At 36.6% G+C, this 15000-nt stretch overlaps 1 protein-coding gene across 6 annotated transcripts in view; it reads right to left on the reverse strand.

Annotated features, from left to right (window-relative positions):
• Window positions 1-15000, reverse strand: part of LOC136855385 (carboxyl-terminal PDZ ligand of neuronal nitric oxide synthase protein-like) — a 514751-nt gene that overhangs the window by 206009 nt on the left and 293742 nt on the right. The window contains exon 3 of one of the 6 annotated variants that reach the window (XM_067132322.1): window positions 6147-6208. The exons of the other annotated variants lie outside the window; for them this stretch is intronic. The gene's annotated coding sequence lies outside the window, so the exon portion shown is untranslated. The remainder of the gene's footprint in view (window positions 1-6146; window positions 6209-15000) is intronic. 6 annotated transcript variants of the gene reach the window in all.

Raw genomic sequence — 15000 nt, forward strand, 5'->3', positions numbered from 1 at the left:
CGGGCAGCTTGAATAAGATCTGGAAATCAAACAGACTGAAACTGCATACGAAGGCTAATTATATACATGTCTAGTACGGCTTGCAAATAAAGACTAATTACAGTATGAAAATGAAACTAAATTTAAAAGATTTCGTCCATCTGAAAATATGACATTAAGAGTCACGTTGATGAGATAATGATGAAAGGGAGGTGGAAATGGCTTTGCCATGTTCTTCGCATAAGCCCCGTGTCAGATGGGCTTCCGTGGGCATCTGCAGAGCTGGAAGGCGTAACCCTACTTGGATGAGAACTGTAAGAAGGCAAGCGGGAGATGAGGAGAGATTGTGGAAGACAGAGCACAGAAAAGGCATGAGTGGCAGGAGTTCACGGAGGCCCTTGGCGTCACCGACGTTGAAGGTAGTGATGATGGTGATTTCAGTTTTTTAGTTTTCTGTAAAAGAAAACTATTGTGCCGGCTTTGTCTGTCGGTTCGCACTTTAATCTGCCCGTACATTTTTTCTGTCCTCACTTTTTCTGTCCGCCCTCAGATCTTAAAAACTACTGAGGCTAGAGGGCTGCAAATTGCTATGTTGATCATCCACCCTCCAATCATCAAACATACCAAATTACAGCACTCTAACCTCAGTAGTTTTTATTTCATTTAAGGTCAAAGTTAGCCATAATCGTACTTCTGGCAACGATATAGGATAGGCCACCAATGGCCCGTGGTTACAGTTTCATGGGCCGCGGCTTATACAGCATTATACTGAGACCACCGAAAGACAGATCTATTTTCGGTGGCCTTGATCACACGCTGTAGCGGCTATACAGAAAACTCGATTGCGCCGAAGAAACTTCGGCGCATTTTTTGTTATATTTTGTAACAGATTCTTTGCGCTCTGGATATTTCAGATAATAACGGGTTCAGCAGAGTTTGCTCTATACACCTACTTGTTGCCAAATAAAGTCGTTACTAAAGAAACCAAATTACATCAGCTGCTGATCTGCTAATCACACTAAACTATGAAAAGATGGCTGACTCATCTTTGTGACCTGGAGATGAGAAGTAAATACAAATGATCTGGAACACTGCTTTACAGTTTGGTATTACCCCTTGCTAAGCGGTAGGATGGAATGCTAATACAGAGAAATAAAACTACACGATGTGAACTTACGTTTGACAATCCATTTTCCTTTGATGAAGAATATATATCAATTTTATCACCGAAAGAATGACCTTTGAAGTTTTACGGTTTTGTAGGCACGTATAATTGAGAACCAAAAAGTTCTTGCTGCAAATTATGCTCGTGTTATAAAAATTACCTTGATTGAAATTTGAGGCCTTTTTATTTCGTGTCCGAAAAATCTAATAAACTATTTCACACGCAAGTCAGACACACCTAGTCGGGATTCATCCTTAGTGTTACATTTTTTCTTGTCTTACATTTTAACATCATGTAATTCTGTGATTTCCAGCGCGTGCTCGCTCCCTCACACACACAAACACACACACAGGTACATATATAATGTGTGTATGTATGTATGTATGTATGTATGTATGTATGTATGTATGTGTATGTATGTATGTATGTATGTATGTATGTATGTATGTATGTATGTAGTATGTATGTATGTATGTATGATATATATATATATATATATATATATATATATATATTATATATATATATATATATAATATATATATATATATATATATATATATATATATATATATATAAATAATTAATACACACACACACACAAAAGCCACATATCTGATTCGGTTCTGACGAAAAATGGGAAGACACGAGTGTGTCATCGGAGTTCTCTCCCTCTCTCCCCGTATACAATTCACAATTACAATTATGGCTAACTGACAAACGTTTGTATCTATAATACAACATGTCAACCCACTAACCCGCATGCGACGCCCCTAAACGGCCCATAACAGCGTCTGAAGGCCCTAAATGACAAATACCGTGAACAATATCGCCGGGGGAGACGTCACCAGGAATGCACTAACAAGGGCGGGAGCTGCCTCGCCTCTGCATTCCTGGGATGATGCATTTGCGCTGCTCGAATTCCCGGGGGAGCTCTTACGAGGAAAAAGAACTCAAATACAAGTGTTCCTTCCTCGCGCCCTTCCTTGTTTTTTGGATCCTACATAATACCGGACGCCCCTGAGACTTCATCGACCCCAGAGGACGACATGATGAGCACTTGGAATGCACAGGAATTGCTGAATGAGGGAGCAGGAGGAGGAGGAGGAGGAATCGATGGACGGGGAGGAGCAATTGAAATACGGGGAGAAGAGGATAAAGGGGGGGGGGAGGAAACATTAATTGATGGATGGAAAGGAATACGATGGAGAAACTGAGGGAAAGAAAAAGAAATGAAACAAGTAAAAGGGGAATCACACAAAAAAGAATACATTAGAAAACGAGGAGCAGAGAGAGGGGAAAAAAAAAGGTAGAGAGAGAGGGATCTTGAAGAAGAAAGAACTGAATGTCTCATTCAGCGCCAGAACAAATCCTCTATCAATGAAGGACTTCTTCAAAAGACAGAGAACAGAGATAATAGAATTAATAAAAAGGAAACCGAATGGCAGCGAAATAATGAGCAAATGCTTTTTAACGACAAGCAGGTGATACTTAACAGAAACAAAAGTGGAAACTGACACCTAAGTGAATGCCGTTTACGACTCTTATTTGTGTAAGAAATATAGGGGAAAGCTCTGCATCGTACCACATGCCTGGTCTTTCTCCAAAAGTGGAGGCTGCATAATCTTTTAAACTGATTATAAATAAAAAAGACTCACTCTCGGCACTTCCTGCCATAAGCCTATTCCATTTTTCTAACAAATACAAACATGCACATCACAAAAGCATCTCCATTAGCAAGGGATCTGTTTTATTTGTTTCCTAAAAACCTACAAAAAAAGTAGCTAAAAAATGAGGAAATCACATTTATTCATCAATGATTTTAATGCTCCCGCATCACATAATCGGCTTTATACCCATTGGGAAATTATTACAACATAATTCGTCCGTGTGGATCTGGGGGAGGTTTAGTTACGATGCACAGCATAAAATGAACTGTCCAGTTGGAGGGAGGGAAGGCAAGATGTAAAATTAAAAAGAAAAGCGAAAAAATTAAAAATTTGGTCAAGGAAATTTATACCCTTCAGAACTGACCAGCAATACATCTACATAGTGAGAGGAACTACAAGGTGCAGTTAAAAGATCTTCTGGTAAGATTAACTTCATATACGTACGTACATACATACATACACACGCATATATATATATATATATATATATATATGTACACATACATATACATACATGTATATGTATATATACACAAATAAAAATTTTCATTCCTGGAGGATGTCTATTCAACCGAAAGACACAAAATTAACTATCGAGGAGAGCTGTAACGAGAGAGAGAGAGAGAGAGAGAGAGAGAGAGAGAGAGAGAGAGAGAGAGAGAGAGAGAGAGAGAGAGAGAGAACGGTAAATGTGGGATGTCAACGATGAAGACAGAGCCAAAAATAGGGGAGCCATTTACCTAGGCAATTCACAAAACGGGAGAGAAATACTGCTTAAAATCCCTTTGGTAAAGGATGGAGAGAAAGGGGAAATACAGAGCAGATGTTAAGTCCTGAAAAACATTCATCCTCTTCCCAGCCAAACCTCGGAGAAAAAAAAAATAAAAAAACTTGCAAAGGAAAGGATCCCTTCTATAAAAGAGGGAACGTCAGATTGCAAGGCTCCTAACAACCATTACTTTAATTACAACCTCTCTCTCTCTCTCTCTCTCTCTCTCTCTCTCTCTCTCTCTCTCTCTCTCTCTCTCTCTCTCTCAATTCTGAATGTTGTCAGTCATGCACAACGGGTAAAAAGACTTTTATCTTCAACATGTTCACAGGCTTTGTTCAGTAGGACAAGAACTGACGTAGAAAGAGCGACGGCTTACGTCCACAACAGAATAAATATTAGGATTTTCTAGAACGTACAATAACTTTCCCTTGTATCGTGAGGTATACACTCAACAAATAATTATTCTAGCCAAATTATTTGTTCAGGTTGTTTGAGCAGTCTGCCATGCATTATTTTGATTAATTAAACTGGAATATACAGTATATATTATATTACAGCTATAGTGGAATAAACAACAGATCTGACTCTCAGGAATATTATTTTTACCGTTCATCTTTGGAAATTTATGTATATATATATATATATATATATATATATATATATATATATATATATATATATAACTGAATCACGAAAATATGTATACGTATATGTATATGTATATATATATATATATATATATATATATATATATATATATATATATATATATATATATATATATATATATATACTGTATATATATGTATGTGCGTGTATGTCAGCATGTGTATACCCTGACTTAATTATGCTATTCACTGAAGGACTCAAGAATTATATTAAAAAATATGGTATGGAAGAGACAAATAAATAATAGCATAAAATGGAATACAGAAGACATACGCAATCTCTATGCTATCTCTAAAGCGTGCTTTGGCTTAAAGATTATATCATGTTTTCTTCTGTCTCCGTTTACCTCAGTACTTAAAGCAGTACATCACCCATCTTTTCTGTTTGCGTTTCAATAATGTACAATGCACTGTACAAGACTAAAAGCACTGTTCTCATTTGCAACAAGAAAATTGTCTCCACAAAACTAAAAAAAAAAAAAAAAAAAAAATGGATCCACAATCAAGAAAATTAGCTTTAGCAAACGAGAACAGAAAAGTTATGTTGACCTCAAGAACATGTTCAACCTGACCCAGCAAGTCAGCCTTATTAAGCGATTTGTGACAGCACAACTCTCTCTCTCTATCTCCAGATGTTAACAAGGCGTGAGTGCGGGCAGGCATGATTTAGTTAAGTAGATTTTCAACTCACTGTTTTCTTTTATTCAATAAAAGGGTGCAGGGGTACGAATCTGAGGCATATGAACATTAAATTTCACAGGCCTATAAATGTAACTAAAAACTGTACCATGGAGATTCTAAAGACATGTGTCTACTTTTCACTCCACAGGGGACTCCCATACCTTATATACATACATACGTGTATACACACACAAATATATTACATATTGTATGTACGTGTACACACATACAATATATGTATTTATGTATGTATGTACGTATGTATATACCCATACATATATATACATTGTATGTGCGTGTGTACGCGTTATGTACGTGTGTGTGTATCATCAAGTTGCAAGTTGCTGACTTAACCGTCAGTACCTGTAGAAGCTATATTACACCTTCTTATTTTCGAAGCCAGGGAAGGAAGAATAAGAAATTAATTTAACTAGCAACGGAAAAGCTTAAAGTTAAACTTCCTTCAAAATCACACAAAAAATTTCAGAGACGATCCAACGTTATGACGAACTAATGAATTAAGACAAACAGACAGAAGAGAAAAAGGGAGGATGAACCGAGAGAGAAAGGATTAGGGGACGGCATGAAGGAAGTAAATGATAAATTTAAGGAGAAAACTGGTTTGTTTTGGGGTTGGGGCGGGTGGAGAGTCTAGTAGAAATTAGAAGAATAAAAACAAAGACAACAGAAGAGAACTAAACAAGGGGAAACATACAGGAAAACAGAATACATGAAACGCAAATAAAAACAGGTACAAAATGCGTTGAAGTTTCTTCGGCGCAATCGAGTTTTCTGTACAGCGTATAATCAAAGCCACCGAAAATAGAACCTTGAATAAAATAAAAATTACTGAGGCTTGAGGACTGCAATTTGGTATGTTTGATGATTGGAGAAAGGATGATCAACATACCAATTTGCAGCCCTCTAGCCTCACTAGTCTTCAAGACCTGTGGGCGGGCAGACAGAGTGCCGACAGAAAAAAGTGCAGGTGGACATACAAAGCCGGCACAATAGTTTTATTTTCAGAAAACTAACTGGATGGAGAAGAATGGGAAGATAAACAAATAAAAAGTAAAATGAAAACGAGGGAGGGGAGAGGGAGAAAATGGAAAATGGAGATAACAAAGTAGAAAGTGCTCATTCGGGTTAATTAGTCCCGTGTAGCTGTAAAAAGGGGATTGCCGGGAAACAGGAGGATTAAAGATGATTACCTTCCATCCAGACTATCCAAAAGACTTCAGAGGATTGGCGGAGCAGGGAGAGAGACTCGCTTCTATTGGAGAAGGGAGATACATAATACATACGCCTGTTAATAAGTATGACACAAACAAATGAGTATTCAATGAAGCCAAATGTAAGAAATAATTGTATCAACGAACTAATATCAATTAAGAGCCAGGTAGTGGCATACATCTCATATGGATAATTACCCACAAATATTAAGACGAATATCACCCAAGGGGAATCACAACCTGCCAGGATTCGAACCTGTGCCTCTTTGTTTAGATGCAATGATAGACAGATGCATTAATCAGTTATAATTCCCAAGGAACGGCCAAGTTAACTTGATTTTAAGTGATATTCGTACATTAATATTTGTGAATATATAAAAGTCACGCTTCTGTAATTGACAAAACTTCATAATCTGCCAAATGTTACAAACTCAGCAATCAGCTATCAAGGTGGGGATGGGGTGATTTCGATTGTAAGTACAGAATCTTAATTTGACGGGGATATGTACAGCAAAGTCGAAATCAACTTAAGTCTCTCCTGGTAACCAATGGGTTAAACCGAATATCTATCACTGAATCTAAACCAAAGGGTTCATGTTAATATATATATATATATATATATATATATATATATATATATATACATATATATATATATATATATATATATATATATATATATATATATATATATATATATATATATAATCAACTGCAAACAAGCAAAAGCACAAAATTAAATTAACTAAACACATTACAGTAAAAAATGAAGGTCTGACAGACAAACTCAAAATCAACAAATGCAGAAGTGAATGAGGTACTCAAAATAAATGTATTACTAAATAAAAGAAGGAAAGAAACACAAGCTGAGTGTTGTTCACCGTGAAATGAAACGGAAATATGCAGAATAATCTAAATATTCTGAAATTTGCATATTTATTGAAAGCAGTTGCTATACAAAATAGCCAACCGCGGCAAAGGGAACATCGACGGGGCAATAACTCGAAAATAAAAATTTTAAAAGAAAAGGACCAGTAAAGGGAAATTCTTCATTAACGATAAAATAAAATGAAATAACATTAATTTTTTCTCATAAAACCATATGGCAAAAAAAAAAAGAAAAAGCTTCGAAATACTGCAGGAAGTAATTCAAAGTAAACAAAATGCATTAGCATACCATCGACAACCACTACTTCTGAGACGCCAGTCTACAGAAACCAGTTAAGCCGTTAAAAAAAGTGAAAACCAAGGAAAGGCAAACGAATGAAATTGAGAAGAAACGCATAATAAAGAAAAAAAAAACACCAACGTCATCACACTCTTAAAGATGACAAAGAGTTGGAAAATTGATGAGACGCCGAAATTGGCCACAAGGAGCAAAATCCTGGTCAAATGTCAGCGGTTGGGTCCGCTGAAGTCAGATGAACTTCGAGGTCAAGAGAGGTCATTGTGATAGTGTGAAACAGAAATTCAGCTAAAGTGCAGAGAGAAACAGAGAATCATTACATGAAGTTATCAAAATAAGATGAATGATACTAGAAGCAAAAATAACCGCTGCAGCTGTAAAACGATGACAGTACCCATAAGAACCAACGACGAAACAATTACAGCCACGAAATTCCTCACCGGGCGATACAAAACCTTTCGTGAAAGAGGAGAGGAAGAGGAAGATTTTCCGAGGATAATCCTCAAGCGATCACTAAATTACATCTTACATCCTTTCGGCTCTATCAAGGAATCCGTCCTCTCGAGAGGCCTTCTATAGAGCAGACACGGCATTCCCTGGGTAACTTAATAAAAGAGGACTCTCTCTTCCTTCTTCCCATAACCCCCTCTTGTTCCCTACCCCTCCCCCCAACTGGTATCATACCCCCACCCCTCATCCTATATAAAAACCAAGTCTGGTAATATGCCATCTCTCCTGGGACCAAGAGAGAACGCGCATACGAAGACGGGAAAATATATGACAATATCTAAAGGGGATATGGGATTTTTAGTGACGGCAACAATATAACCCTAAATATACCGTGTATACACACACACATACATATATATGTATACATATATATATAATATATATATATATACAGTACATACATATATATATATATATATATATATATATATATATATATATATATATATATATATATATATATATATATATATATATATATATATATATATATATATATATATATATATATAGTATATATATATATGGTGAGTGTATGTGTGTATATTGTTCAGCTGAAGAAGGTACCATACAATTTGTGTACGAAGAGCTGTAAAAGTACACGACCAGAGAGTTAAATACAAAGTGTAGGCCTTTACAGCTGTGAGGTTTTCCTTCCCTTTAACCGTTAGTTCTCTAAAATCCGGCGAACTATCCTTAACCCTACCAAGGGCAGAAGAGAGGCCCGAAGAAGCGGCAGCACTATCGCTCCGATAGGAAACATCCCACAGCGGGAATTCTGTATTGAAAAACTTCATCAACTTGGAGATAAAAAGTTGCGTAAGTATCCTGAACTTCACCGAACTCCAAAAGCTTTACATGGAGAGAGAGAGAGAGAGAGAGAGAGAGAGAGAGAGAGAGAGAGAGAGAGAGAGAGATTGCTCTGTCAAAAACGAGCGTTCTGCAGCCTATCAGTCAAAGCTCTTTCTCGATTTCAACTGCTACCAAAGCAAGACGAAGCAACCGAAGACTTTCCCATTTCCCAAAAACTATAATACAAAACATTCAATCTGCAAAATGCATAAAAGACTAAGGAATAATCAAAAGAATAAGCGCCGAAGGAACAAATAAAACAAGAGGAATTCCATGCATATAAATAACTACTTTACATATTTTGACGAAAATTTTTATCTACTTATATATTCAGATGACGTATGAAACCCGCTTTGTTGGTTTGACTGCCTCTTCGTTCCTATATAACACAAAACACTAAATGTCTAGCTATTTTCAGAAAGCTAGTCTGTCTTCTAAGAGAAGACCAATGAACACCAAGCTGCTTTTCAATGTGCTTTTTAAATTAGCCTAAATGGTCTCTTTACTGCCTAATATTTAGCATATTAAGTCGGTATTATCCTGATGTACAATCCCTTACGCTCTACCTCATCAGCAAAACCTTTGCAGTATGTCTTAGGTAAACGTAATTACTATATGTATTGCTGAAATCTTGCGTTAATTTCTTACAATAGACTCAAAACATTGCAATCTGCTCTCTTGCTATACAAGGAGTGTAACCACCCTTTCTATTTTCTCACGATTGTTGCTGCCACAAAGGCTGTTATTAAGGTCATTTACAAAAACTTATCTTTTTATGATAAAAGTTTCCTTCCAACTTCAATCGGAAAAAAGCCAAGTCATAAAACATTTTCATCTAAGCGAAATCTTTCACTAGGACCCAACAAAAGAACTTATAATTGCTTTTACGAGAGTAACATAAAAATTAAAGTTTCGTCTTTAACGACCTCAATCCAAGAAAAGGAGTTTGGCTGTAAAGCTGATGATGTGAACATAATACCGGATTCGAAAGTATTGCATCAAAGGCATCCTAATGCACTCTACAACTGCGAAGTTTCATTTCGTGGAGTTTGAATCAAAGAGAAATCAGCTTTCACAACATGGTCAATTTTTATATCTTTTAACGATTCCAACTACGACTGGAAAAAAAGTAACAAATGTGCCGAAGTGTCTTCGGCGCAATCGAGTTTCCTGCACAGCGTATAATGCCGTATGAAACTCTCAGCCACGGCCCATGAAACTTTCACCCACGGCCCGGTGGTGGCCTGTGTTGTTGGCACTTATAGCGGTGCCAGACGCACAACCATGGCCAACTTTAACCTTAAATAAAATTGAAACTACTGAGGCTAGGGGGCTGCAATTTGCTATGTTTGATGATTGGAGGCTGAATGATCAACGTACCAATTTGCAGCCCCCTAGCCTAAGAAGCTTTTAAGATCTGAGGGCGGACAGAGAAAGTGCGGACGGACAGACAAATGGCCATCTAAATAGTTTTCTTTTACAGAAAAATAAAAAGGTTGTACCGATAACATTTAACGAAAACAGTCTTCGTGGCGTGCCTAAAATAACAGCAGACCCATAAGCCAACAACACCAAAAACAACAGCATCGAAAACAGGAAGAGTTAATATCATGATGAGACAACACCGGAGCCATAACAAGTCATTCGTAAACATGACTCGAGAACTAACACGCAATAGAACTGGAAATCGTTAAGTGTTTGGTTATTGCAAGAAATTTACATAAAGATAAATAATGTAAAATTACAAATGAAAATACGAGAAATTAACAGCAATGACAGAAATGAATCAGTTAATAAACGAATAAAAAGAAAATAATAGGAAACAGATTATGAACAGAGATTCTGTAAGGTCATTTATAACAAAACTATTACCATAAACCTGGTAATTTAGGAATAATAAAAAAGTCATACATTTATATATACGGAAGAGGGTAAAAAGATGATAAGTTACTACGAACAAAGAATGAAGAAAATAATTAAAGGTGCGTAGGAACAAAGGAGTAAACGTCGTGAGCGTAAGTTTGGGAACTCAAAAGAAGATCAATATATGAGTAAATACTTAAGAAATACGATCATAATCCTGGGGTCTCATGGAAGAGTAAGGAAGGAGACGATCGAGGGTGTATATAAAACAGAAGAATGAGGGGTAAAAAAAAAAGCATAAGATTATAATTATATCTTAAAGATAAAATGAAGTCAGCAGCATATCACTCTAATAACTATACTAAATAAACCCTAAAATAGACATATATCTACGTAAATAGGCAAAAATAGTGAAGAACATTCAGCTTGGAATTGGCTATTTCCTCTTATTCTATTTATAAAAGATAATGATAAGGAATTCCAGTGATTTATAAAAAAAAAAAAACACATCTTCAAAAACAGGAATAAAAATTCCCTTAGCGAGCGACAATTCCAAAACGTAAAAATTCAGGACGTCATCAAAAGTAATTGAGCAGAAAACGGCATATATCAATGATCACAAAAATACTGTAACTCGATTTGTGACAGGACTCCCGCTTCATTCGGCAAAAAAATTGTCAATTTGAAAGCGAAAATATCTGGAGCTTTACCTTTTATTATTTGATACGTCTCTTCCTCTATCCCTCTTCCTCTTTATGTGAATACACACACACACACACACACACACACACACACACACACATATATATATATATATATATATATATATATATATATATATATATATATATACACATATATATATATGCATGTATGTATGAGTGGTCAGTTTGTTTGTGTTTCTGTCCGTATTTCCCGCAAAAAAAAAATTCAAAGAAATACATACATAATTATAAAAGCAACCAAGCAATCAACACTTCATAAATATAAGTATTCACTTGAAAAGGACATTAATACTTTCCACTATGTTTATGTGTGAAATAAGCATTTGAAACTGAGTTTCAGTTAGTATACGTCAGTAACGATTTTTAAATTACGTACCCCGCCAATGACATCGTGATTTTCAAAACTGGACGTATGGACATCAACAATTACCTGTAAAGTAGAAAATAAACACTGTCAATAATAGTAAGATTACAAGTAAAGGTAACACAAAATCTCTTAATTTTTAAAGGAAATTGTAAAACAACACACCTCATAAAACAATCAATTTAATAGTTCTGATCATTTCAAAACAACAAAACTAACTTTGACAGCATTCCGATTTATTATCGCAAGAGTGGAACACCCAATCATTGTAACAAATTAATGACTTGGTGAAAGTAAAATAAATGAAAAAATAATGACTGCATCACACCTCACAACAACTGACAAAAACATAACACTAGACACGGAAAAACAAGATTCATCACAACTCAAAAGTAAAGAGAAAGAATTCCTAAAAACTAATAAAAAATTACGCATAAATTGCCTATCTTTACATACAAAGTACAAATGGTGCATGATAAATCAAGAAAATACCACAGGCATAACAACTGAACGTATCAAACCTTCGTACTACTGTAGTCGCAATGAAAATAAATAAGGGCGAAGAATTACGATTAGGAAACACTGATATGAAAATTACGACAATGCGAAAAGGAAAAAGATTCAGAGCAATCTCAAGACGAAAAGGAAAGAAAAATACAATTACGACCGAAAAATGACGATTGGAAAAACAAGATCAAGAAGAACACCAGCTCGTGCCACAAATTGACAAAAACGAGGCTGAGTCGCCCTAATCGGCTTACAACAAAAATCCTGACGTGAGCGGACGGAAGAGTCGGGAGTTGCGTGCAGCAGTCGCTAGTACTTCCAAAGCGACGTTATTGTATTATAATGTCAGGATCCGACAATTTCCATTCCTGCCAATTCACTCGCCCACACGAGAAAGAAAAGGTGGCGGGGGGTCGATAAAAGAGGAAATGATGAATCAGGGATAAAGGAATGAAAGAGACAGAAATATCGAGTGGGCTGGTGAGTAGGCAAAAGAACCGATTTAGCAAAATACTGAGAAATTGCCTTATCTATTAAATGAGCGCCAACTAATACAACACAACCCTACTTACAAAAGAGAATATAAATAGACATCCATTCCGTTAAACACAGCATATGTAAATGCATAAATGAGAGAGAGTTAAGTGTACCTTGGTTTTTACCAGACCACTGAGCTGATTAACAGCTCTCCTAGGCTGGCCCGAAGGGATTAGACTTATTTTACTTGGCTAAGAACCAACTGGTTACTTAGCAACGGACCTAGCTTATTGTGTGGAATCCGAATCACATTATGCGAGAAATGAATTTATCACCAGAAATAAATTCCTCTAACTCCTCATCAGCCGGCCGGAGACTCGAACTCGGGCCTGGCGAGTGCCAGTCCACAGCTCTACCGACTCACCCAACGAAGAGCTTGATTCAGAGAGAGAGAGAGAGAGAGAGAGAGAGAGAGAGAGTAATATTATCAGACCATAATTAACCAGTGTTTTACTATTCCGCCATCTTTATAAAAGTTCCCTTTGTCTGTCCTACTCACAAGGAATTAAGCCAATTAGGGCCATGAAGAAAAAAAAAGGGGGTCTTGGAAGAAAACATCGAAATTGTTTAAAGCTTCCCAAAGACCCTAGCGGCTGAACCAATTATCGAAAGAGCTCATGGGAGCAATTAAGAAAACTGCAGCTCTCAGACTTTGGCAATCTCGCCAATCTAAGTTTCTATCACGTTTTATCTAAGTTCCCTTTGTGTTTCCCCGAGGCCACTTTTATTTCGGATATTTCATTTGGCCTTGTTTGTTTTCATATTTCATTGACTGTAGACTCGTGAGTAACTCAAAAATGCAATTCACGTTTAATTCAGAATTCCATCGTACTTCATCTGTTTCCCATCAAATCCTAAATATTTATGTTCCTTCGTGCTTCAAATGCGTTCCATACGAGTGTCTTTGCCCAATTTTCCGTCGTTTTTCTATAGATTTACGGTCAGTCGTACTTGGTCAATGATCACTCACGCTTCAACCTAGTTCTACGTCACCGAGGTTCCTCTTATACTGTATACCTATACGTTACCCAAGCAAGCACTGAAAAAATAACGCGCGGAGAAAGTTCTATACGGAACTTTTTTCTTATACTGTATACCTACACGTTACCCAAGCAAGCACTGAAGAAATAAAGCGTATCCTGAATGTGCAAGATTGAAATAAGAAACATTACACCATTCTCAACACGAATTCCACAGTCCACGCAATCGTAACCTGATTAGAGATACCTCGTCTTCTAGTTACAAATAAACCCCTTTATTGCTGTGAATTATCCATCTTCCATGGCGAATATATTTCCTTTTTTATCTTTTATTATTCTTACTTATCACAGATATATCCGCCTCACATTACGCATAAATTCTATAAAATTTGACTAAAAAATCTATCCCATGGGGCGCATAAATCAATCCCTCTCTGCAAACATATATATCCGGTAATGCAAAGACATCTTTCCTTTATTAGGAACAAATCATTCCATCATATATCTTCCCTTAATACTGAAGCGTCTGCTTCCTAATCTTGCGAGGAACAAATTTCTCCTCTAAACAAATAAGAACCAAGGACTCTAAAGCCATTCCCTTCCAAAGACCAAAATTAGTTCAAAAACTCGAAGTTAATTAGCGCACTTCGCTAAACCCATTATACATTCTGTGGATTACTGTATATTTTACTGTACGTATATACATTCCGTATTTCATGAATACTGTCTGCTGCTAACGCATGCGCGTGAATCTGCACTCCGCACATGCGCATGACTACTCTTCCAGTTCCTCTTGGCGCGGATTGTACGCCTTGCAGAAGCCTCTCTATATATATCTGTTTGCTGTATGGAGTAAAGCAACCTATGACTCGGGATATTATTTCTCCATCCCTGCAATCTTCAGTCTTCTCCCACAAGACACCATCACATATCACCACATTCTTTGGAGCATTACGCGATTTTAGCACGTGGAAGACGGCCTTAGTTTCTGAGAATGCTCCGTTAAGGATGAAACTCCTTCAAAAGCCATAATACAGGCAGCCCCGATCAGATTTCCAAAAAATAAATGAACCACCGAAGTACAAGTTACTTGAACAACAGAGAAGGCTTGCCTTTGAGAGAGAGAGAGAGAGAGAGAGAGAGTTATGTGAATCAGATCTAACAAGTGACAGTTTGATCCTTGCATAACATCCATCCAAAACAGCTGAATGGTCCAAAAAGAAATTAATGAAAGCAGAGACTTGTTGGGATTTGGGTGATTTTCGCCATTACCTTAGGGATTAACATTGCCAATAAATAGGAAACTAAC

The sequence above is a fragment of the Macrobrachium rosenbergii genome, chromosome 31, assembly GCF_040412425.1.
Source record: "Macrobrachium rosenbergii isolate ZJJX-2024 chromosome 31, ASM4041242v1, whole genome shotgun sequence".
In the NCBI taxonomy this organism is placed as follows: domain Eukaryota; kingdom Metazoa; phylum Arthropoda; class Malacostraca; order Decapoda; family Palaemonidae; genus Macrobrachium; species Macrobrachium rosenbergii.